Source organism: Triticum aestivum, chromosome 1B (genome assembly GCF_018294505.1).
Source record: "Triticum aestivum cultivar Chinese Spring chromosome 1B, IWGSC CS RefSeq v2.1, whole genome shotgun sequence".
NCBI lineage: Eukaryota > Viridiplantae > Streptophyta > Magnoliopsida > Poales > Poaceae > Triticum > Triticum aestivum.
The window spans coordinates 232406508-232430188 of NC_057795.1; positions in this window are offsets into that span (position 1 = coordinate 232406508).

Here is a 23681-nt window from a genome sequence, read left to right on the forward strand (position 1 = left end):
GTCTCTTGTACGTTGCTCGGAGAGTCGCAGGTCGGTGGCGAGATTGTCGATGCGGTCACTCAATGCTTGTTGTTCTTGATGCAAAGCTCGTTATGCACCGAAGGTGGTTCTTGGTGACATAGGTGTTCGGGTCATCATCTTGCTCTAGGGAGAGTGGGTGGGTAGAAGTACTTGGCCTATCCATCATTCCAAGCAAATATGTGAGTGGGAGAAAGAGAAGAACTATACCAAATGTACCTTGACCGAAGTTGAAGATGGATCGATGATCACTCAAATGCGTAGCAAGGAAATAGCACAATTGGTACCAATTCTTGTCGGTTCTCACACCTACACAAGTAAAAGCCTTTGGTGGAGCTTGGTGAGTATGGTGGCACAAAATCTTATGCAATTGTTAGTATGAATCAATAATGTTGAAAAAGATTGGCAAATTCAGAAATGCAACAAGTAGACCAATACCAATATGTGGCACACGGAAACACACACACGGATGGATAAATGGGGAGGTGCAACCAAAAATGAGCTCAAAATGTGAACTCCACGAAAAATGCTCTTGTTGCACAACACTAGAGAGACACTAGCACGATTGCACAATAGGCAGATAGGAGACTTGTGCGCAAACCTACAAAGCAAAAATGCAACAACTTCTATCCCAGGTATGCTATATGTATGGTATTCCTATGATATGATCCAAGATGATCGAGTATGACAATCTTAATGTGGTATGATGATATGGTTCTTGCTTAAAAGCTTATGCAGAACTTCAGAAACCAAGCTAGCAATTGTGTATATGCTATGACAACCTCGTGACACAAGAGATGATACCAAGATATGGACACCAAGATGACGTGATATATGCAAAGATCACTAATGTGCACAAGTAACATTGTCGGCAATACTCAAATAGCTAGTCTCGATAGGAAGGATACACAAATGGGATATGGGGTTATCAATGCAATGGCAAGGAGTACATGAAGTGTCGTTGAGTTACCGTCCTTGCTTATGGTTGAGGTGTTAATTTGATGACAAGGTCGATGTCGATGACGAACATAAGCGGCGGTGACGTCGAAATCGAACTGTCCCTAAGTAGCCGAAACATGTTAGGAAACGGAAACTGCAATTCAAGTTCTCAAAGACCAAAAGTGTCAAAATTTGTCGGAGTGCATAGCGGGTAAGAGATGGTGGTTGTGGAAAGCCGTGGTGGTATGCAAGTGCGTAAGTGGAGGTGGTAATGGAGTGGCAATGCGGAAGTGTGGGCGGTGGCTGAAAATTTTTGGGCGAAAAACTTCAGTTTCGTCAGGGAATGTCAGACGTCCGGTGTTGGTCAGACGACCGGTAATCGTCGGACATCCGGAGACTATCGGACGTCCGGTGCTGGGGCGATTTCGGGCATCGGATGAACTGCTAGGGGTCGTGGTGGGGAGGCAAAATTTGGGAAAAATTGGACGAATTTGTGGATGGATATGGGGAAAATGATGGGGGAAAGCTAGATCCACTCAAGGCAAAGCAAATCCACGGATCAAATCCAACAAAACTTCATCAAAACCAACAAATCACAAATAAAATTAGGGGCTATTTTTGTGGGGATTTTCGAAATTAGCACCAAATCAACAAAATTAGGCTAGAAAACAAAGAGGGAGGGCTCCAAAATCGTGATCAATGTGGCTCATGATACCATGACGATGTAGGGTAGAACCCTAGATGCCCAATCTTTCGCATTTGGGTGGATCCCGCAATGAACACGAAGAACACGAGGAGAGAAATCACTCAAACCAACAAGATTCGTTTACACATGTGCTAGATCTTCAAAACACAAAGAGATACACAATCCACGATCAACAAAGGATGATACAAGTAGCAAGTTCTTCTTCGTGAGGAGGTCTTGAGGGGTCTTCCCATGAGGGGTCTTGAATCCACTTGGGGGATCTTCTTCACAGAGGTCGTGAACTCCGATGGAGAAGGTATCAAGTGGATGAGTAAAGTTCTATCTCTCAAATGAGCTATCACATTGCTGACCCTAATAAGAGGGAGGAGGAGGAGTATATATAGTCTAGTGTCATGAAAGGGTAAGTGGGCGTCGGCTCCACATGCTGTCAACACACAGGCGTCGGACATCCGACTGTTACCGATCGTCCGGTGTCTCGCATGCGCTCGGACGTCCAATAAGCGTCGGATTTCCGATGTTTCCGCTCTGATCAGGTGGCATCGGACTTCCGGTCGGGGTCGGTCGTCCAATGCGTCGGTCGTCCGGTGATCTCCATACTTCTGATGTTTTGGTTCTGGACTGGTGGTGTCGGACGTCTAGAGGAGCTCGTTCGTCCGGTGGCTGGAGGGCGTCGGTCGTCCGATCTGCGTCGGACGTTCGACCACTGTAGCGTTAGCTGGCTGGGGCTCGTCGAGCTGGATGGTGCTCCAAGCGTCGGGCGTCCGACAAGTCTCGGTCGTCTGGTGGTTGAGGATTTTCTGGCAGCTCTTCTTCTTGTTCCTTGTACTTGGTGTCCTCGTCGTCTTGTCTGTTGGATGTAGCTATCCCGTGGCTTTCCTCCAAGTACCTGGTCACACATAGGGTCTCCGCTTGAGGTAGTAGCCATGTCTCATATGTACAAAGTGGTAGTTCGGAGAGGAACGAGTTCACCTTATGTTCGATAGCCTTTGCTCGAGCTCTTGTCATTGGTCCAAGAGATGTCATTGGAGACGTAGGTAGGTCCATGGGGATGACTGTGGGATGCTCCACAACACCGTATACCTCTGGGCCAGACAACGACAGTTGGGCCGGCCCATGAAAGATGGCCCTGCCTCGGCCGCTCTGGAGGAAGTTGCCTTGCGAGGCCCCTCTCCGCTAGGTCAAGCCCTGCCGAGGCCACCAAGCACCAAGTTGCCTCGTGAGCCTCCACTCATGAGGCCGCCTCGCGAAGCAGGTCGTACGACGCCAGCCGTGGGGCTCCGAGTCCATCATGTGGATGGCGTCCTGCTGTCAGGATAAGTACGGCGGGGCGTGACCAAGGCTAGTTTCCATTCTGGTGGTAAGGGAGAAGCGACGTCTGCCTCCTCCAAAGCGAGTCCCAATGCTGTCCTCTTTGGTGTAAGGAGATCATGACAGATCGGAGCGCCAAGGCGGAGGTCATCGCCGAACCTACAAGCGCGTCAGGATGACTACTTTAGGAGGCGGAGACCGCCTTTAGTCAGGATAAGCCTGGGCATCTGTCCCCCTTTGAATTGCCGCCATGTGGCCACCCTTTCTTGCTCATATTTTCGAGGAAGATGACCAAGTTATTACAAAGGTGGCAGCTCCGCTTCCATGTAAAGGGATCAATCCTTTCTCCCCCACACCTCGTGTACCTTGAGCCCCAAGCTCTCCATTACAGAGCAATCCAACACAGGCAGGAGCAGGGTATTACACCGCACAGTGGCTCGAACCTGGGTACCTCGCGCATCCCCGTCATGTATGGTGTGAGTGAGTGTGCTCGTCGCAATCTCGCTGTAGTTGTCGTCCGGTTATAGGCCACCAAACAAAGCCCCCCAGAGTTCGAACCTTAATTCTTGGAGAGTTCCTTGGACGTAGATCCTAGACTTCGATAGGTAATGATCCTTGCGGGTCTCCTTATTTAACTTCGTGAAATCAATGCACATTCTATACCCAACTATCTTATATATATTTACTATAATTGGAGGCATCATACAAGCCATACGTCAATCCTCGCGTGAAACTGCAATTAAACCGTTAGATCAAGAGATGAATAGTCTAGATTGCTCCTTTGACCGCAATCTCCATCAACAGTAGGAATCCATATCTATCCACGAGCTCATGGCGGCTCCTCTTCCTATCTTCCGGCCTAAGCCGCTGCCATCTTCTACAATCTTCCGGCCTAAGCCGCTGCCATCTTCTACACCTCCGCGATTTTCTTCATGCCTCGATCGACGTGCTATCCCGCCTGATCGAGCCGCCGCCACCACGGGCAGTCCATTCTTCCTTGCGTCTGTAATCTCCCACGCCCTAGGCTACGAGGGCGCCATCGCAGGCCAGGGCGGTCAGCCGGTCACTAACCCTTACGGTTTGTTTCTCTCCCTCTTTCTGATGAAAACTTCTGTTATGGATCCTTTTGTTACTGCCGCCGTCGATTACTACCGTACCCTGTGGTGGAGATCGTCCATTGGATGGCACCGCTACACATGGTAGAGACGACGACAAGCAGATATGGCTGCCGGATATAAAGGACGATTCATATGTGGTTGCTGCTTTACACTGATCTCTTACCCCTAGAAAAAGGGAAACGGTAGCACCGTTTTGCCTGGTGATGATATCACACAATTTCATTGATGAGGTTGACAGAGAATACCTCAGGTAATTGCGCTCTTGAGATGCACAAATATATATCTCTGTAGACTGTACTCTTAGGCATAACTGGGTACACAACATGTCATTTTGTATGCAGCCATCATCCTACAAAGGTAATGACGATGACATCATGTAGTCTTTGATAAGGCATGACTATGTTTTATTATTAATTTGTGTATTACATGGGCAGTGCTAATGCTTCTAGTTAGACAGATATATATGTACGTGCATGGAATCACAGATTGTCAGAACCAATGATCAAAATCGCAGGAGAAAGGATTTAGCAGCAAGCCTCCAATGCAGCGAAAGTGTAGCCTAATCAGGGCAATCTACTGCGAAATCGGCGCTATACGCCGCGATTCACAATAGCATTCAAATCGCGGGGCAGATTACTAGCAGAAATAGCGCCACTATTGCATCAGTTTCGCCCGCTATATACAATCATGGTCAGAACTGATAATGTCGTGAAAGCTACTATTCTACTGCTGTTTTAGGGCTCATAAATGGACCGAATCAGACGCTACCATTCACAGGTTTGCTAATGTTTCATCTATGTTGTTGCATGGGGCTTCATTTTTTTGGGCTATCCCTAATTATAATCTTTCAGATTTTGTTTGTCTGTCAATACATGAACTCATCTTCTATTATTTCATCTTACTTCTCATCTTTGCGGGAAATTTTTCATTCATGACTCCACTATACAAATAGGTATTATATATTTAGAATGCATGGATGATAGAATTTTTCTACTTGGACGATAATTACTCCAATATCAGCCTTTTTACTGCTTTATCTTCCTGTTTTGTTTGGTGTAATTATTTACTTCATGACACAGTGCTATGTATGTCATGCCCAGTTGTGGGATTGGATATTCAACACATTAGCAAATCAAATGATACAAAAAAAACATGCATCTTCTGTTTCTTAAGTCATAGTTATCATGATTATTTAATTTTAGATTTGGATTGTGCTATGTACACATGTCGTTTTCTCTTCCTGCTCCGATGATTATATCGCAATTGTCGCCGCTGGCTATGACTCTAGAGGAAACAATCTCCGCTAATTTGCATACTCCGATCCTCAGCTCAAGCATGTGTGCAATAAAGTGTCTGGGGACAAACAACATAGAACCGGTAGAAGCCAGGCTTCTCCAGTTGTCCTTACCTTCCGTGTCATGACTCATGTCCTCATGGCAATGTTGCCTTCAAATCAATCACTTTGTCGACTACGAGCAGCGTCGAGGTCTAGCATCATTTGAAAACAGGACGGCAAAAAGATGGTAATACTTCCCCTGCTTGGCATTTTCTCTCTCTGCTCTAGCAAACTCCATACCGTGTCACAATAATTAAGGACATGAAAAAGAACTGTAGCATCCTCTACATATTTTTGGATTCCTTCATGGATTAACCCCATCTCTCTGATTTCCTGAGAACCATATGAATCAATACTCGCTACATGCAGGTGCATAAGCTGAAACTATCCTACTGTTTCTTTGGTGTCTGCCTTGCCTTTCAAATGTTTGATGCATTCACTATGGTGTGCAGCAAGCTCATATTGGATCTAAGAGTGCTTCAAGAACTGGCAAACACTCATACTAAAGGGTCTACAATTACTGACCGTGATGATTTACCATTGTATTTGTGTGTACAAGACTACAGTCCTTTTTCTATTTACAACATTGCACTATTGAAGTTTAAACATGACAATACATTTAGATATTTTTCTCAATAAAATGCAAAACCCCTTGGTCTCAATGCAATGATAGAAAGAAGAGTTATGTACAACCCACAAGGAGGGAGACACTGGGAAACTGGACAATATATGAATGTAGGCATTTGCTATATTAGTTATATTTACTAATTAAAGGCTCCTTATGTTAATCCTCTAGAAGCAACGAATTATTTTATACGTTAAACCTTGAGAAACTGTAATTATATCTTGGCACTTTATTTCATTAGTTAGATTTCCTTTCCAAGATCTGGACTGTTCGTTCGCTAGAAAGGGCTACTTTTTGTCTGCATTACCACCCTGCCTCCGGTGCCATATCCGCCACCTCTCCATCCCCCACATCCCCAGTGGAGGGTGGTGTCACCTTAATATGGGCAAAATTTTGGAATAAGGAAGGGAGCCATGATGCCTCCTTTGGACACTCGAGCAACCACATCTTTGGTGAGGCTACGAGACTTTAGTCGCGTACATGAATTTTTAGTAAGCTATAGCCAAAACAAGTTATATGTTTCTATGTTAATTAGTATGTCAGGGTTCTAAGTCCTGGGCATATGAAACCATGTTTGTGCCTTGGGCAGACTGATATCCCCTAAAATTTCAGGGGTAAGTTAATTTTTGTGAGTTTTTAGACAACTTGAAGTTCTCTAATTTAAGTATATATGTTGTGTTTATTTTGCTTTCTGGATCTTAAAGTTTCAGTGTCTTTGTGTTCGTCAGATCTAGATAGGAGAAGAAACCTAAAGAGTATACCTCGATTTTGGAATTCAGATGTTAGTATGTTCCCTGTGGCCAAGAACAATAATATTTTTGAGCAAGTCTCATGGAAGGATCGTATCCAGAACCATATGAGCATTCCAGAATCTCTATTTATCCATCATGAGTTCAGTATGGCTTGAGTTAAGTTAAACTTCAGTGTCTAATATTAACCTGTTTCTCATCAACCTAATGGTAACTTGGTTACGTACCAATCCAACAGCACGCTGATGTGCTTTATTGTAGTGCTGACTCCTCGGCAAGAACTAAGGCCTCTTACTTTGCTTCTTCAATAATGAGTCTTCTGCTTGGTGATATTTTTTATCATCCTACTCTTCTACATGAGTAAAAATATCAGTATGTTATTTCGTACACACAAACCAAGCCGGGCTTGCCGATTGTTAGTTCGTGGTTGCGCTGTAACATACTATCTATTTCATCAGCCTTGCTTTATCAGTGGTATCGCGTATTTAGTAATATATGCCGGAGTGTTTATCTTGATCTCTGACATACAACTCATCTCCATGTGTATTGGTTGTTTCAATTATAATATACAACAGGTATAACACATTATTCTGTTGATTAAGATTGTGAGTTGTATCATTGTGCAGATTGAGGTATGGGCTTCCTGATCCATGATATCCTAATGATTTGATTTTTTGTTGCTCTACAATTTTCCAATATTTCTTTAATTTTTGGTGTTCCTTTTAAGTTTACAGGTGCCTAATGAGGTGCTGCAGTTGTGGTAGAAAGGAAAAATGGCACAATTTATGTTTTGGACTGATTATCTAATCATACATTACCATAGCCTGAACGCAATGTCTATTGGAACATTTGTTTATTGTGCTTAGAGATAATAAAGTATTTTATAATACAGATTTGCATTGCCCTGAATATTGTTCTTCCCCTACCTGAGTGTATACATGGTGCACACTGATCATGTTGAGTGCCGAAGAGCTGAATGTAACGCTCCGGATTCGTTGCGCCAGGTGTCCGCTAGTTATTCGCTGTCTTTGCCATGTCATTTGCTTGCGTGTTGCATTTTATCATGTCATCATGTGCATTTCATTTTGCATACGTGTTCGTCTCATGCATCCGAACATTTTCCCCGTTGTCCGTTTTGCAATCCGGCGCTTCTATGCCTTTCGGCGTTTCCCTTTCGTCTCTCGTTGTGAGTGGGTGTTAAACTTTCTCGGAATGGACCGAGGCTTGCCAAGTGGCCTTGGTATAACACCGGTAGATCGCCTGTCAAGTTTCGTGCCATTTGGAGTCCGTTTGATACTCCAACGGTTAACCGGGTAACCGTAAAAGCCCATTTCTCTTTGCAGCCCAACACCCCCTCCAAAGTAGCCCAAAACCCATCTAACTCTCTTTCATGCTCTCGGTCGTTTGATCACGATCGTGTGGGCGAAAATCGCTCCTCATATGGACTCTCCTATCTCCCTCTACCTACAAATATATGCCTCTCCCCGAAATTCACGGATGATCCCCCCGAAACCCTAGATCAAACTCCATCCGCCGTCGCCGGACAAAAATCCGGGCAGCGGACATGTTCGCCCCGCCGCCGCGCCCAACCGGCAGTCGCCATGTGTCCCCGCCGCCGGCCTCTCTCTCTTCCCGCCGCTGAAGCCCGCCGGGGCCCATAGCGGGCCCGCCCGAGCCCATCAGGGCCCGAGCGCGCGCCGCCGCCCCCGCCCTTCCTCTACGTCGCCGGCGCCGCCCCTCGCCGGATCCCGCCCCGCCGGCCTCCGCCTCCGTGCGTCCGGTCGCCTCTGCCGGCCCGCCCATGCACTGCCCCTCGCCACGGGTGCCTCGCCGCCCGGCGCCGGCAGCCCTCGTCGCCCCGCGCCCCGCCTCCTCGTCGCTCGGCCTCGCAGGGCGGTCGCCGGAACGCGTCGCCTCCCAGCCCGCTTTGCCTCTCCGGCCTCGGGCGCCGCGCCTCCTCCCCGCCGACCGCGTCTCCGCGCCTCCACTCGCCGGGAACCGGCCGGATCCGGTGAGATCCGGCCCGGATCCGCCTCCCCGGCATCGTCCCCGTCCATCTCCGGCATGAATTCCGGCGAGATCCGCCGCCGCCTCGTTTTGCATGCCGGGTCAACCCCAGATCCGGAGGTATAATTTTCACTGTCCCAGGATTCCAGTAATTTTCATGCCATGTTCATGCCATCGTATCTCCGCATCCGCAGCTTCATTTCGTGCGTGTAATATGTCGAATTGTTCGCCTCGGCGAGTACATCATTTCATTCCATTGCATCATATTCATTTGAGATCATCTAGATGCCTGAATCATCGTTGTAAGAGTGATTCGTAATGTTTTCTGATGTCTGTTATCAGAACGAGCTCTTTTGTCATTTTTGCCATGATTGATGTGTGCATCCTATCAGGTTGACGTCTACATATGTTTTGAACTATGTCATGTCTTCTTTACAAAGGTGCTTGCCATGTATTTTTGTGATCAATGTGGTGACTAGCACAAGCATGCAAACTAGGCATCGTGATGTTGCTGATTTTAGTCCCTGTTCTGCTGTTATTTTGATGTCGTGTAAACTTGATGCTACAGAGAGATCCATGCATATTTTGAGATACTTAAGTAAGGGTGTTTTGAACATATGGTTATTGTATATCCATTCATGCCCCTGTTTGTAATTATGGAGTAGTCTATCATGTCATTTTCGTGCTCTACTTTTGCTTCAAAATGTTTCCTGGCAGATTGTTTACTTGTTATTCAATTTGGCCAAGCTTGCCATAGTTAATACTTGCATGCTATGGACTTATTCTTGACTTGGTTTGTTTCACAAACATGTTTGCTTGATAATGCTATACTTATCTTGTCATGCAATGACTTGTGGTGAGTGATTCGAGCTTGTTAAGTAGGGTACATGATGTTGCTGTTTTGCTAGGCTGAATCTGTTATTTCGCGATGCTATGTAAACATGTTGCTACTAATCATTCTATGCATAATCTGGAGATGTTCTATAAACATGTTTTGATCTACATATCATGCTCTATCCATCCATGCCCCTGGTTGCATTTATAGATTGCTGTAGCTTGTTCATATCTTGCTCCAAAGTTGCTTCATAATGTTGCTGTCAGCCTGTTTACATTAAGTTCAGTTGTTACCATGTGTTTTCCTAGTGATCCATGCACCCTATGACCTTGTTATTGCCATGCTTAGCTTCACAAACATGCCTTCTTACTGTTGGTTGCCTTGCCATGCCTTGTATTGCTCTGTAGTGAGTTGCACAAGCTCATCTACATGCCTTCATAATTCTGTTTCTGCCATGTTTGAATCTGTAATATAACATGCTATGTTTACGTGGGTGCCATCATATTTTCTGATCCTTTTTGGCTTATGGTCAGTAAGGAACTTTTGATCTATGCAATTAGTAGATTCATGTCATGCCTTTGTTTGCCATGATAAGTTCCTGTAACATGTTGTTTGATAGCTCTGAACATTGCATCGTGATGTTATTTTCTGCAAAGTCTGAAATTGTTATAACTTGCAATCTTACCATGTGTGTTTGAGCATGTTCTAGTGATTTCTGGAGATATCTCAGTGTTCATGTTTTCTAATGCTTTACCTGTACATCATGCTCATGTCTTTTGTTTTCATGTTGAGGTCCTGTAGCATGTTGTTTTGATGCTTGCAATATGCCTAGTTGCTGTTTTGGACAGCTTGTCCTTTAAACTTGTATAGTGTGTGTGTGTTGAACCGTTGCTCCGTTTTGAGTGTGCTATATATGAAACTTGCTTGCTTTTGCATATAGTTTCATATTATCATGTTGCATCCTTGTTTTGAGGTGTTTGCTTGATGTTTGGGTGCATTTTGCATCAATGCCATGTTTATCTTGTTTTGCTCATATCTTCTAGGCCGTAGCTCCGAACTAAATGAACTTCATATGTAACTTGACTAGAATCTCGTGTAGATCATCTTGGTGCATCTTAACTTGCTGTTTAACAACTTGAACATAAGGTTTATTCAGATCTGGACCAATTTCGAAGTATGCATATGAGGACTTACCGGAATTGTTATATGTTGTTCCCGGCCTCATTTAAGCTTGCCTTGATGTGTTGTTCTTGTTTGCATCATCTCTTGCCATGAGTAGCTTCATGTAGCCTTGTCATGCATCATGCTTGTTCGTGCATCATGCCTTGTTCATGTGTGGTGTGTTTACCTTGTTGTGTGCTTCTTTTCGATTGTTCCTGTTTCGTTGCGATCGTGAGGATTCGTTCGTCTACGCTTGGTTCGGCTCCATCCGTTCATCTTCTTCATGGACTCGTTCTTCTTCCTTGCGGGATTTCAGGCAAGATGACCGCTACCCTGGATCTCACTACTATCGTTGCTATGCTAGTTGTTTCGTTCTATCGCTATGCTGCGCTACCTATTATCTGTTTATCAAGCCATTCCAAATTGCCATGTCAGCCTCTAACCTTTGACACCTTTACTATGCAAACCATTGTTTGGCTTATTTACCGCTTTGCTCAGCCCTCTTATAGCGTTGCTAGTTGCAGGTGAAGTTGAAGATTGCTCCATGGTGGACAGGATTTTGGTTGGGATATCACAATATCTCTTATATTATTAATGCATCTATATACTTGGTAAAGGGTGGAAGACTCGGCCTTTTGCCTAGTGTTTTGTTCCACTCTTGCTGCCCTAGTTTCCGTCATACCGGTGTTATGTTCCTGGATTTTGCGTTCCTTACGCGGTCGGGTGATTTATGGGACCCCCTGGCAGTTCGCTTGGAATAAAACTCCTCCAGCAAGGCCCAACCTTGGTTTTACCATTTGCCTCAACACCACCTATCCTTTCCCTTGGGTCGGCCAACCCAAGGGTCATCTTTATTTTAGCCCCCCCGGGCCAGTGCTTGTCTAAGTGTTGGTCCGAACTGAGCAACCTGCGGGGCCACCTCGGGGCAACTCGAGGGTTGGTTTTACTCGTAGCTTGACTTATCCGGTGTTGCCCTGAGAACGAGATATGTGCGGCTCCTATCGGGATTGTTGGCGCATCGGGCGGCTTTGCTGGTCTTGTTTTACCATTGTAGAAATGTCTTGTAAACTGGGATTCCGAGTCTGATCGGGTCTTGCTGGGAGAAGGTCTATTCCTTCGTTGATCGCGAGAGCTTGTCATGAGCTAAGTTGGGACACCCCTGCAGGGTATAATCTTTCGAAAGCCGTGCCTGCGGTTATAGGCAGATGGGAATTTGTTAATGTCCGGTTGTAGATAACTTGACACCAGATCCGATTTAAAATGCATCAACCGCGTGTGTAGCCGTGATGGTCTCTTCTCGGCGGAGTCCGGGAAGTGAACACGGTTTCTGGGTTATGTTTGACGTAAGTAGGAGTTCAGGATCACTTCTTGATCATTGCTAGCTTCACGACCGTTCCGCTTGTCTCTTCTCGCTCTTAGTTGCGTATGTTAGCCACCATATATGCTTAGTCGCTGCTGCAGCCTCACCACTTTACGCCTTCCTTTCCCTTTAAGCTTTGCTAGTCTTGACACCCATGGTAATGGGATTGCTGAGTCCTCGTGGCTCACAGATTACTACAACAACAGTTGCAGGTACAGGTTTTGCGATGATCATGACGCGAGAGCGATGCTTTCTTGCGTTGAGTTCTTCTTCTTCTTCTTCTTCGATCAGGGGATAGGTTCCAGGTCGGCAGCCTGGGCTAGCAGGGTGGATGTCGTTTGAGTTTCTGTTTGTGCTTCATCCATAGTCGGATCATGCTCTGATGTATTGTGATGTTGTATTCGTGTGGCATTGTATGCCTTATGTATGTATCCCCATCTATTATGTAATGTTGATGTAATGATATCCACCTTGCAAAAGCGTTTCAATATGTGGGTCTATCCTTGGTGGGACCTTCGAGTTCCTTTTGGATAGGGTCGCATATTGGGCGTGACACTGAACGACCTTTTTTAACAAAGAAGAATATGTACTTTTATCGATAACTTAAACTCTATACCCACCCTTACCAATTTGTGCTTCCGTGTATAGTTTTAACTCTTGGAAGTACAACAAGCACGTGTGTATATCACTATACTAAATTGTCTTATATGTGAATCCTCATGCTTTAGAGGTTTCATTTAACTGCCATTATATTATGTGCTTGACAAAAATTGTTTATTGAAATGTTACAACTTTTATTCAGCCCAATTATGGTGCAGCAATCGGCTTGGGCTTGAGATACTCCCTCTGTAAAGAAATATATGAGCGATTGTAGATAACTAACATAGTGATCTAAGCGATTGTAGATAACTAAAATAGTGATCTAAATGCTCTTATATTTCTTTACAGAGGAAGTACTCCCTCCGTCCGGAAATACTTGTCCTAGAAATGGTTGTATCTAGACTTATTTTAGTTATAAATGCATTCATTTTATCCATTTCTAGGACAAGTATTTTCGGACAGAGGGAGTATTAATTAGTGGATCTCTCAACAAAATCAATAGTGGTTCCATTTATTTAATACTATATGTTAGTTGGTAGCATTCAAAGGGCAATCCATGTTTCTTTTAATATCATTCATCCCATATACAAATATATTGATAGGTAAGAAAACATGTACTAATATTAATTACGGTAATGTATGTTCCATAAAAAGTAAAATGTACGGTTGTGACTGAAACATTATAGTTTCCTTTCTTATGAAAACCAATTCCCGCTATCATGCATTATCTATGGGACACACAGAGAGAGAGAGAGAGAGACAGACAGAGACAGACAGACACAGAGAGTATGCTCTATCTAGTTTTAGTCCACGACCTGCCCGCAACCTAACCCACCACACAACCGCCGTATCTAAAATCTCCTCTCGCGGCTGGTGGTGGCGGAATCCTTTCTCAAGAGGCACCGGAGGCTATTGCGACGGATCTCGCGGTGGTGCGTACGTGCTAGTCTCACGCGGCGGCTGCGGCGGCACCAAGGATCGATGCTGCCTCCTGCTGGCTGCTGGACATGCTCGTTGGCATGGCTAAGGCAGCGCCGGATGGCTATCTTAGCTGCTGTGTTTGGACTGCGGGCGGCGCGGGCGGTGGTTCCAGGCAACGGTGCACTTGGACTACGTCCGGCTGCGGCCGTGTTCTGGCCGGGTTGAGGCGTGGGAGGGATGGATCCGTCCCGGAATCTCTCCGATGAGGCATGCATTTCACGGAGTGTCCTCGATTGGGACTCCACAGCATGTACTCATTGGTGGCTCTCCCATACGGTGGTGATCTAGATCCGGTTGTTTTTGTGGTGGTGGTTTGCATAGTTGGGTGCAATGACCTAATGCGGCTCCTTGGCGGCAGCCTTGACAGCCCTGGCACCATCACAAGCTAGGGGCGTTGTGGCGGTTTGGATCTGCGTCTTCAGATCCGGCCATGATGGCATCCGGGCTGCAAATTATGGATGATGACTTGACACAGAGGAATGGTTGTGCGGCGGCGATGATCATGCATCGCAGGAAGCTGTTGAATCGTGGAAAAGTGGTGGCGACAGCACATGAGAGACTTCGATGGTGGTGCTATTCGAGCACTTGGTCTCGAGCTTCCAGGTGAAAACCTAGGTTTGATCCAAGTTGGTTAGACCCGGCAATGACGATGTTTTCACGTCGTTACCTTGTTGAAGGCATTGCTTGGACATGCTCGGACTGATTCTTCAGGGTGAAAACCTAGAATCCGGCCTTGGGTAGTTGGATCTGGTGACAGGCGGCGCTTGAGCATCGGTTCCTTCCTGAAGGTGTTGTTGTTGAAGAACATTGTCGTCTGTGTGTTGTCACAATATAGTTGGTTCGGATATTGTCATTGTTGTAGTTTGCCAATCGAGGATCTGATCACTTTTTTCCCTCCAGTCGAACATAGCTTTGGTTTTATATGACTTTGCTATTTGTCGGCGCATTTTTGTGTGTGTTAGTGTTGGCTGTGTGCATTATACCTATGCAGATGCCGGGTGTGTATACTCATTGTAATTGTATCTTCTTGATGCTCTACTTCGAGTCAATAAAATCCACTCTTCATCGAAAAAGTGCATTATGGCAGTGTTTAAAAATTTTGATACCTAAATTTTTTATATCTTCTATAAAAAAATTAGCACATTTTTTTTGTAAATTTGTAATGACCTAAGTAAAACGGATATGTATATAATGTACATCTTATCCAAAAGAATTGACTTTTATTATTACCGAAAGAGAACATACACTTTGTGTAACAATCTTTTGAGATCTTACTTCTAATTACTAGCCCGTGCAGGTTCTGCACGGGTTGATGACTAGTTGTTTTAGTGGGGAATAGTTTATTATGACTATTAGGTACTACTGTAAACCCCCCTTTTAGGTACACAAACGGACCGGACTTACCTATTTACTTTCAAAAATTGGATATATAATACCTGCATCAAGTAGACGAATGATTTCTCTTCTTACCACTTCCTTCATTTGAGGGTTCAGCTGTGTCTGATACTCACGAACTGGTTCGGACCCTTCCTCCATGAATATGCGATGAGTACATATAGAGGGGTTGATGCCTTTTAAGTCATCCATTGAATACGCAAATGCTTCTCTATGTTTCCTCAAGGCATTCACTAATCTATCTTTTTCTTCATCTAAAAGATTAGCACTGATAATAACAGGGTATCTATCTGTTGCATCTAAAAACTCGTACCTTAATCCCATTGAAAAAGGTTTTTGTTTAGGCGGCGGTGGTTCCTCGTCTCCCTTCTTCTCAGTCACTTCATATTGCTCGCCAGATATCGAATCTTGAACTGGTGTTTCATTCAATTGATGATCTATTTCTTCCTTAGCCGAGTCTTCCGATTCATTCTCGTATTCAGTTAAACTACTTTCATGACCATCTTCTAGGGTTCCGATGTAGATTGCTGCTAATGGAGCTATGGTCTTCACTTGATTGTTGTCTGATAAGTCTCCAACGTATCTATAATTTTTTATTGTTCATTCTTGGATGTTTTATGTTCATTTTATAGCAACTTATATCATTTTTGGGGACTAACTTATTGACATATTGCCCAGTGCCAGTTGCTGTTTTTTTGCTTGTTTTCTACTTCGCAGAATATCCATATCAAATGGAGTCTAAATACAACGAAACTTTTTGAAGTGCAAGAGGGGAGGCCCGTGGGGCCCACAAGGCACCAGGGCACGCAGGCCCTGGTGAGTAGTGGGGCCCATGGGAGTCCTTTCCACCGCCTCTCAGCTTTATAAATACCCAAATATTCCAAAAACCCTAGGAGAGTCGACGAAAAACAATTCTAGCCGCCGAAATTTCTAGAACCACGAGATCCAATCTAGAGCCCTATTCTGGCACCTTGCCGGAGGGGAACATGATCACGGAGGGGTTCATCATCCTTATTGGTGCTCCTCTGATGATGCGTGAGTAGTTGACCACAGACCTACAGGTCCATAGGTAGTAGCTAGATGGCTTCTTCTCACTTTTTTATTCTCAGTACAATGTTCTCCTCGATGTTCTTGGAGATCTATTTGGTGTAATGACTTTTTGCGGTGTGTTTGTTGGGATCTGATGAATTGTGAGTTTATGATCAGATCTATCTATGAATATTATTTGAGTCTTCTTTGATCTCTTATATGCATGATTGTTATAGCCTCGTATTTCTTCTCCTAAACTTTGGTTTGGTTTGACCAACTAGATTGATTTTTCTTGCAATGTGAAGAGGTGCTTTGTGATGGGTTTGATCTTGCGGTGCTCAATCCAGTGACAGAAGAAGCGACGCGCATGTATCGTTGCCATTAAGGATAAAAATATGGGGTCTATTACTACATGAATACATCTTGTCTACATCAGGTCATCATTCTTTTTGCATTACCCCGTCTCTCCATGAACTTAATACACTAGATCCATGATGGATAGTGGTCGATGTGTGGAGTAATAGTAGTAGATGCAGGCTTGAGTCGATCTACTAATCTTGGACGTGATGCCTATATACATGATCATTACCTTGGATATCGTCATAATTATTTGCTCTTCTATCAATTGCCCAACAGTAATTTGTTTACCCACCGTATGCTATTTTCTCGAGAGAAGCCACTAGTGAAATCTACAACCCCCGTTTCTATTTCCTATCATATTGTTTTCAGATCTATTATTCCAAAAACCCAAGAATACCTTGCTACACTTTTTCTTGATTTATCTTATTTTGCGTTTTTTGTCAGATCTATTTATCAAATAACATACAATTTTATCTATCTCAATACCGAGGAGGGATTGACAACCCCTCTTATGCGTTGGGTTGCAAGTATTTTTTATTTGTGTGCAGATACTATTTACGTAGTATTGCTTGGTTCTCCTACTGGATTAATAACCTTGGTTTCATAACTGAGGGAAATACTTACCGTTGATGTGCTGCATCATCCTCTTCTCTTCGGGGAAATACCAACACAGATACAAGCAATTAGGAAGAATTTCTGGTGTCGTTGCCTGGGAGGATCAAGTCAAGATAGTCTACCGTCAACTTGCCAATTTCTCGCGCCGTTGCCGAGGAGACATCATCAACATCTCTCAGGTTCCTAATCACAAATCTCATCTCCTTACAATTTACATTATTTGCATTTGCCTCTTGATATGTCCATTTTGCATCAGGCTTTTATGTTGATATTTAGTGCGATCTGGATATTGTGAATATAAGAGGAAAACTTTATCAATGGAAGTGGGGATCTATGACGTCTTGGTATATTCATTGAACACAAACGAAGTACGCGAAGTCACATCTATGGTGAACTTTAACCTAAACAAAACCCAAAGTCCAAACGACGCCCTAAGGGCTGTATATATGGAGGAATTTCTTGACCCCTTGTAGGAGGGGTCCGAAACCAACCTTAACTTTGTTTCCCCACACATACGGACTCTAAAAACAACCTATACTTAAGTATTTTGAAATTACATGGGCCTGGCCCAATAATAAGGTGACGCAACACCTATAATAGCCTCTAAACGAAATTTGTGAAGTGGCATCTCGTATATTTCGTCCAAGCCTTCATGCACTCATTATGGTGGCTTCAAAGTCCTGAAATCATCGCTTGAAACTCCTTTCATGTTCCCCTTGTTCATGTCATCATCTCCATGCTTGTTCTTGCTCCAATGTTCATCCTTCTTGTCCAAGCTAGGCCCTTCACTTGTAAGCAAAACAAATGTATCCAATTTAGGCAGCATCATATTCTCATGAACATTAGAATCATTACCACTGTAACATCCCAAATTTTCAATTTGGAATGTTATACATTAGATCATCATTGCATATCATATTTATTACATTTTGGTAGATCCTAGAAATTCTACGCAACTCAAGGACCCACGGACAGACTTGGGGATTTTGTTATTTTCATATTTGAGTTTTCTCAAATTTTGAAAAGAGGGTCGCTTGATTTTAATTATTTTCTCTTCGAATATTTTTTTTTATAAAAATAAAAGAGAGGGGATAAAATGACTTCCCAAAAATAAAGAAATATTGAGATTTAATATTAAAATCAAATAAGAATTTTATTCGGAGTTTTATCGCTATTTTATTTGAATTAGGAAAAATATGTGTTTTTCAAAATTTCATTAGAGGCCCAAATAAATGTTCACTTTGTCCGCTATATTTTTAGAGTCCGTTTAGTATTTCTTTTATCTGTTTTTCTACGCAGATTTTTTTTAAAAAAAAGTCCTAACCGACTCCGGGCCGTAACCGGCCAGGACTCCCCAGGCCGGCCACCTTTATAAGTCACGCCCCGCGACCCCCCCCCCCAGCCCACCCCGAGATCAGCCGCCGCCGCGCCCCCCAAACCCTAACCCTAAGCCGCCGCCACCCCGCTACCATCACCCGTCGCCGTCGCCGCCGCTGCTGACCCCGCCGGAGCCCCGCCGCCGTCGCTGCCGACCACCACCGGACCCGCCGTTGCCCTTGCCGGAACCGACGAGGTAGCTGTCGCCGCCGCGGTTTTCGTTAGAAAACTGTCGATTTTTTTTAAGAACCCGCGGTTTTTTTATAGATCGGTTTTTTCGGCTTAGTTATTTAGCGAACGCCCGTTCTTTCGTTCGTTTTAACGAACGATTTTCACCATTTAGCCGCAGACAGCGAACGTTCATTCGTTAGCCTGTTCGTCAGTTTTTCTTTTTCCAGGGTTTTTCCGTGATTATTTTTGATTGCAATTTCTGCCCTGATTTTTGTTTTAGTTTATCTTTTCGCTCGTTTATGGGAATCAGGCGATTCAAGCGCCTAGAGTTTTGTCTCGAAGCCCTCTTTCTGTTTAACCAACTTAAACAAGTTTTTGCTACTGTAAAATTTGACTTAAGTCCAGATTAGTAAACGAAGCTTGTTTCTTTCACAGTTTGAGTTTCGTTGCTTCGTTTGATTTGATTCCTTTCGCAAAACGGCGTTCTTAGTTTGAACTTTCTGGTTATATCTTTTATTTGAGTTTTACCCGTGCTTCTATTTGAGTGCTTATTGTATGCTTGTTTGTTTGTGATTGAGTACCCGGAGTGCGAAGCGTGCTACTACGAGTCTCTAGGCTTCACGGATCTTCAGCATTAGATCAATCCTCAAACAATTGCATGGTTAGGATCTATTTAATACGTGGGTTTTGGGAAGTAGATGAGGTAGTACCTATTGTCCTGTTTATTATCAAACCTTTGGGAGTTACTTCCACGTTGCTTATATTGCTATGCTATGCTTGTAGACGTGGATTGGGTGAGTGTATCCATGACAGATGTGAGTATTGTTATCTAATGGTTAACTTAAGGTGGCTACTTTAATACACATCTGGGTGGATTGAGGCACCTGGGGAACCCATTTAGCCTGTTTTTTTGGAAATCCTGAGGTACTGTGTGATTCTCCTATGGACCGCCAACCAGGCTCAAAGGGATCATAAGATTATTCATGCTAGAAACTTCCGTGTGCAGCCACAAGCTATTATGGGCTCTAGCATAGTTGAGTAAGTTGCAAGACCTCTTTCAGTGGTGGGCTAGCAGATGTAGGGGAAAGTAGGTGTAACTGTCTACCCAGAGTAAAGAGTTATTGTTTCAGAAAGACCGCGTCTCATTTCTCCGACCATGGATGTATTCGAGTCTTTTGGGGAAAAGTGCGCAAACCTCTGCAGAGTGTACAAACTAATCATGGTTAGCCATGTCCCCGGTTATGGACGTTTTGAGTATCTAGTTCTTGGATTATCATGTGGATCTCATCACTCTAAATATAATTTGATTGGGTTAATGATGATGCTTAATTGGGATTGAGTTGGGTGAACCTTCTCAATGTTTAACAACCACTATGATAGTTAAATAAAATTTATTCCTTTGTTGTAGGAAAAAATTGGCTTTATGCAAAACTGTAACCATAGAGCTTTCCACCAGCCATATATGCATGTAGTGATAGCATTATTCTGTTCATTACTCTCTTGTGTTACATTGCCAGCATGTTCCATGTGCTGACCCGTTTCGGGCTGCAACGTTCATGTTGCAGACTTTTCAGACGACGAGTAGGTGCCTTAGGTCCTGATCTTTCACTCAGTGATGCCGTTGGAGTTGATGGACTCACCTTATCTTCCAAGCCTTCTGCTGTTATCGTATTTAGATGGCCTTAAGCCATATTTATTGTAATAAGTTCTCTTTTGAGACATTCAATGTAATAAGTGTGTGATTGCCACTCTGCTGTAAACCCTTCAAGTATTGTGCATGTCAGCATTACCGATCCAGGGATGACACTGATGCACATAGATCAGACTGTTTGAGGTCTGGTCGCTACAAGATGGTATCAGAGCACACGCTGACTATAGGACACGACCACTAAGCTAATGCCCTAGACCACTACTCTCTTCTCATTTCTGACTCCTCTCCCTTTTCTACTGTTTAGGATGGCGGATGTAAGGAACAAGTTCGCGCAACCGGATGAAGATACACGTTTTGGACGCCACTTGAAGGAAGTTACTAGATACCTGAACATCGAAATACCGAGTTTCACCAGGACCTACATCGCCACTTTACCAGAAGAGGAGCGTTGGAGGATTCGAGTTCAAGTTCCAGGAAGGACGTTCATGCCAGTCATTGAGCCCATAGAGTTTTCCTTTGATGCACCAACCTGGAGTCTAGGAAAGAGCATGGCAGCTAACATCACCATGGGACGCATTGGAGAAGTTTACCACAAGGATCTCAAGGATACCATCTACCAGATTTGTGGGCGCCGAGATGAGCAATGGGAGATGGTCAGCACCAGGAAGGACAGATCTATTGCAACTTTCATCCAGGAGTTAAATCAACACATTCATCGCCAGGACAACCAGATGCGCACAGACATGATAGATCTGAAGAAGGCAATGACCAGGATCACAGAGCTGGAAGAAGAACTCAAGACTACACGCGATGGATATGAGGAGGAAATGACGATACTCGTGGAGAAGAATGACGATCTGAAGAAGAAGCTAGGAATATTCATGGGAAACCCCACGCCAGGAGGAGAAGACGATGATTCCACTTGCCCGGAGAACTATATCATCATCGACGACACCGACTCGGACCGCGCTGATAGCGATGATGACTATGTTGATGAAGCTGGAGCAGATATCATGGAGTCTTCGACCGATCAATTTTTCTAGTCGACCACCATATCAGTAGTAGTATTCTCCCATGTATATAGTATAGTCCGAGCACTTTTGTAAGATAGTTAGACCGTTGTATGCCCTTGTTTGAATTGATTGAAGTGATATTGTTTGTGTTTGTCTCATGTGCATATGGGTAGTGTTTTCCCTCTAGATCTATTTCTATTCTATATTCTCACCTTTTCTAAACCCATCAGATGCCTCCGAGATGCGATAATGGATTTGCTTTTCCACCGGAGCTCACTCAGTTGATCAGCAGCAGAATGCATTGATGCAGATACTAGTCCAGAATCAGAATCAGGGGAACAACAACAACAATAACCCACCACCACCACCACCCGTTGATCACTTAGCCCGTTTCTTGAGGCTGAATCCGCGGGTGTTCTCTAGTAGCACCGAGCCGATAGTTGCAGATGATTGGCTCCGCAAGATTGGAAGGGAGTTAACCACTGCAGGATGCACAAATGTGGAGAGAGTGCGTTTTGCCGCACATCAACTTGATGGACCCGCATCATCATGGTGGGAGAATTTCACAGCCACTTATCCCATCGACACTTTCACATGGGACCAGTTTCAGCAGGCTTTCCGTACTTCCCATGTTTCAGCAGGAGCTATGGCCATGAAGAAGCGTGAGTTTCGCAACTTGTGCTAGGGAGGATGCACAGTTGGCCAGTATGTGGATGATGTTAGTAAGTTAGCACGTTATGCCCCAGATGACGTTGCTACGGATGCAACTAAGCAGGAGAAGTTTCTAGAAGGACTGAATGATGAGCTAAGCATGCAGTTGATGGTGGCAAACTTCAACAACTACCAGGAGTTGGTAGATAGAGCTCTCATGATTGAAGGGAAGCAACAGCAGATTGCCAACCGCAAGAGGAAGTATGGACATGGGAAGTACAATTCTGGAGCTCAGCAGAGGCCTCGTTTTACCCCGAACTCGGGAGGACCTTTTCAGCATAACCATGCAGGTCACAACCACAATGGAGGAAGTTCGCACAACCATAGTGGCCCCAAGAATGGGAATGGTAATGGAGGAAGCAACGGCCAGAACCGTTCCAACCCAGCAACGCCCGCCAAGAAGGATATAAGTCACATTACTTGCTACAAGTGCCAGAAGACTGGACATTATGCCAATGAATGTCCTGAAGCTAAGAGTGGAAATGGCAATGGAAGCTCTGGGAAGAAGTTGAACCCTTTCAACAGGGGACAAGTGAACCATGTTAACATAGAGGAGGTTGAAGAATAGCCAGGTGCAATAATAGGCAAGTTTTTGGTTAAGTCATTTACTGCAATCGTTCTTTTTGATACTGGTGCATCGCATTGATACATATCAAGGGGATTTGTGGATAAGTATAAACTGCCCACCAAAGTTCTTAGAACACCTATGTTAGTAAGCTCGCCAGGAGCGGAATATATGGCAAGCCAAGGATGTTTTCAAATGCCATTGACCATAGGTAGGCATGTATTCCCCTCAGACCTGATAATCTTGGAGTCGCAAGGTTTGGATGTGATTTTGGGTATGGATTGGCTATCGATGTATGGAGGAAACATCGATTGCGCCAGTAAGTCGATTTTGCTCACCATCCCAGAAGGAAGAAGGATCAAGTATGTATCCTGGCATGTGCCGAAGAGGACTCAAGTGAATTCCTTATCAGTGTACAGGAGGAAGTACCACTGGTGAAGGATTTCCCTGATGTATTTCTAGAAGAGTTGCCAGGCATACCACCGGATAGAGACATTGAGTTTTTGATTGAGCTTTTGCCAGGCACAGGGCCAATATCTAAGAGACCATACAGGATGCCCGCAAAGGATTTGGAGGGAATTAAGAAGCAGATTAAGGAGTTACTGGATAAAGGCTATATTCGCCCAAGTTCGTCATCTTGGGTATCACCCAGTGCTTCTAGTGGAGAAGAAGGATGGATCGTTGAGGATGGTTGTTGATTATCGTGGATTGAATGAAGTAACGATTAAGAACAACTACCCACTACCGATGATCAATTATCTGTTTGACCAGTTGCAAGGAGCTAAAGTATTTTCCAAGATCGATCTGCGATCAGGATACGACCAGCTGAAGATTCGAGAGCAGGATATACCTAAGACAGCTTTTACCACGAGGTACGGGCTATATGAGTATACCGTTATGTCATTTGGTCTGACTAACGCACCTGCCTATTTCATGAACATGATGAACAAGGTGTTTATGGAGTTTTTGGATAAGTTCGTCGTGGTGTTCATTGATGACATATTGGTCTACTCTAAGAATGAAGAGGAGCATAAGGAGCATTTGCGTTTGG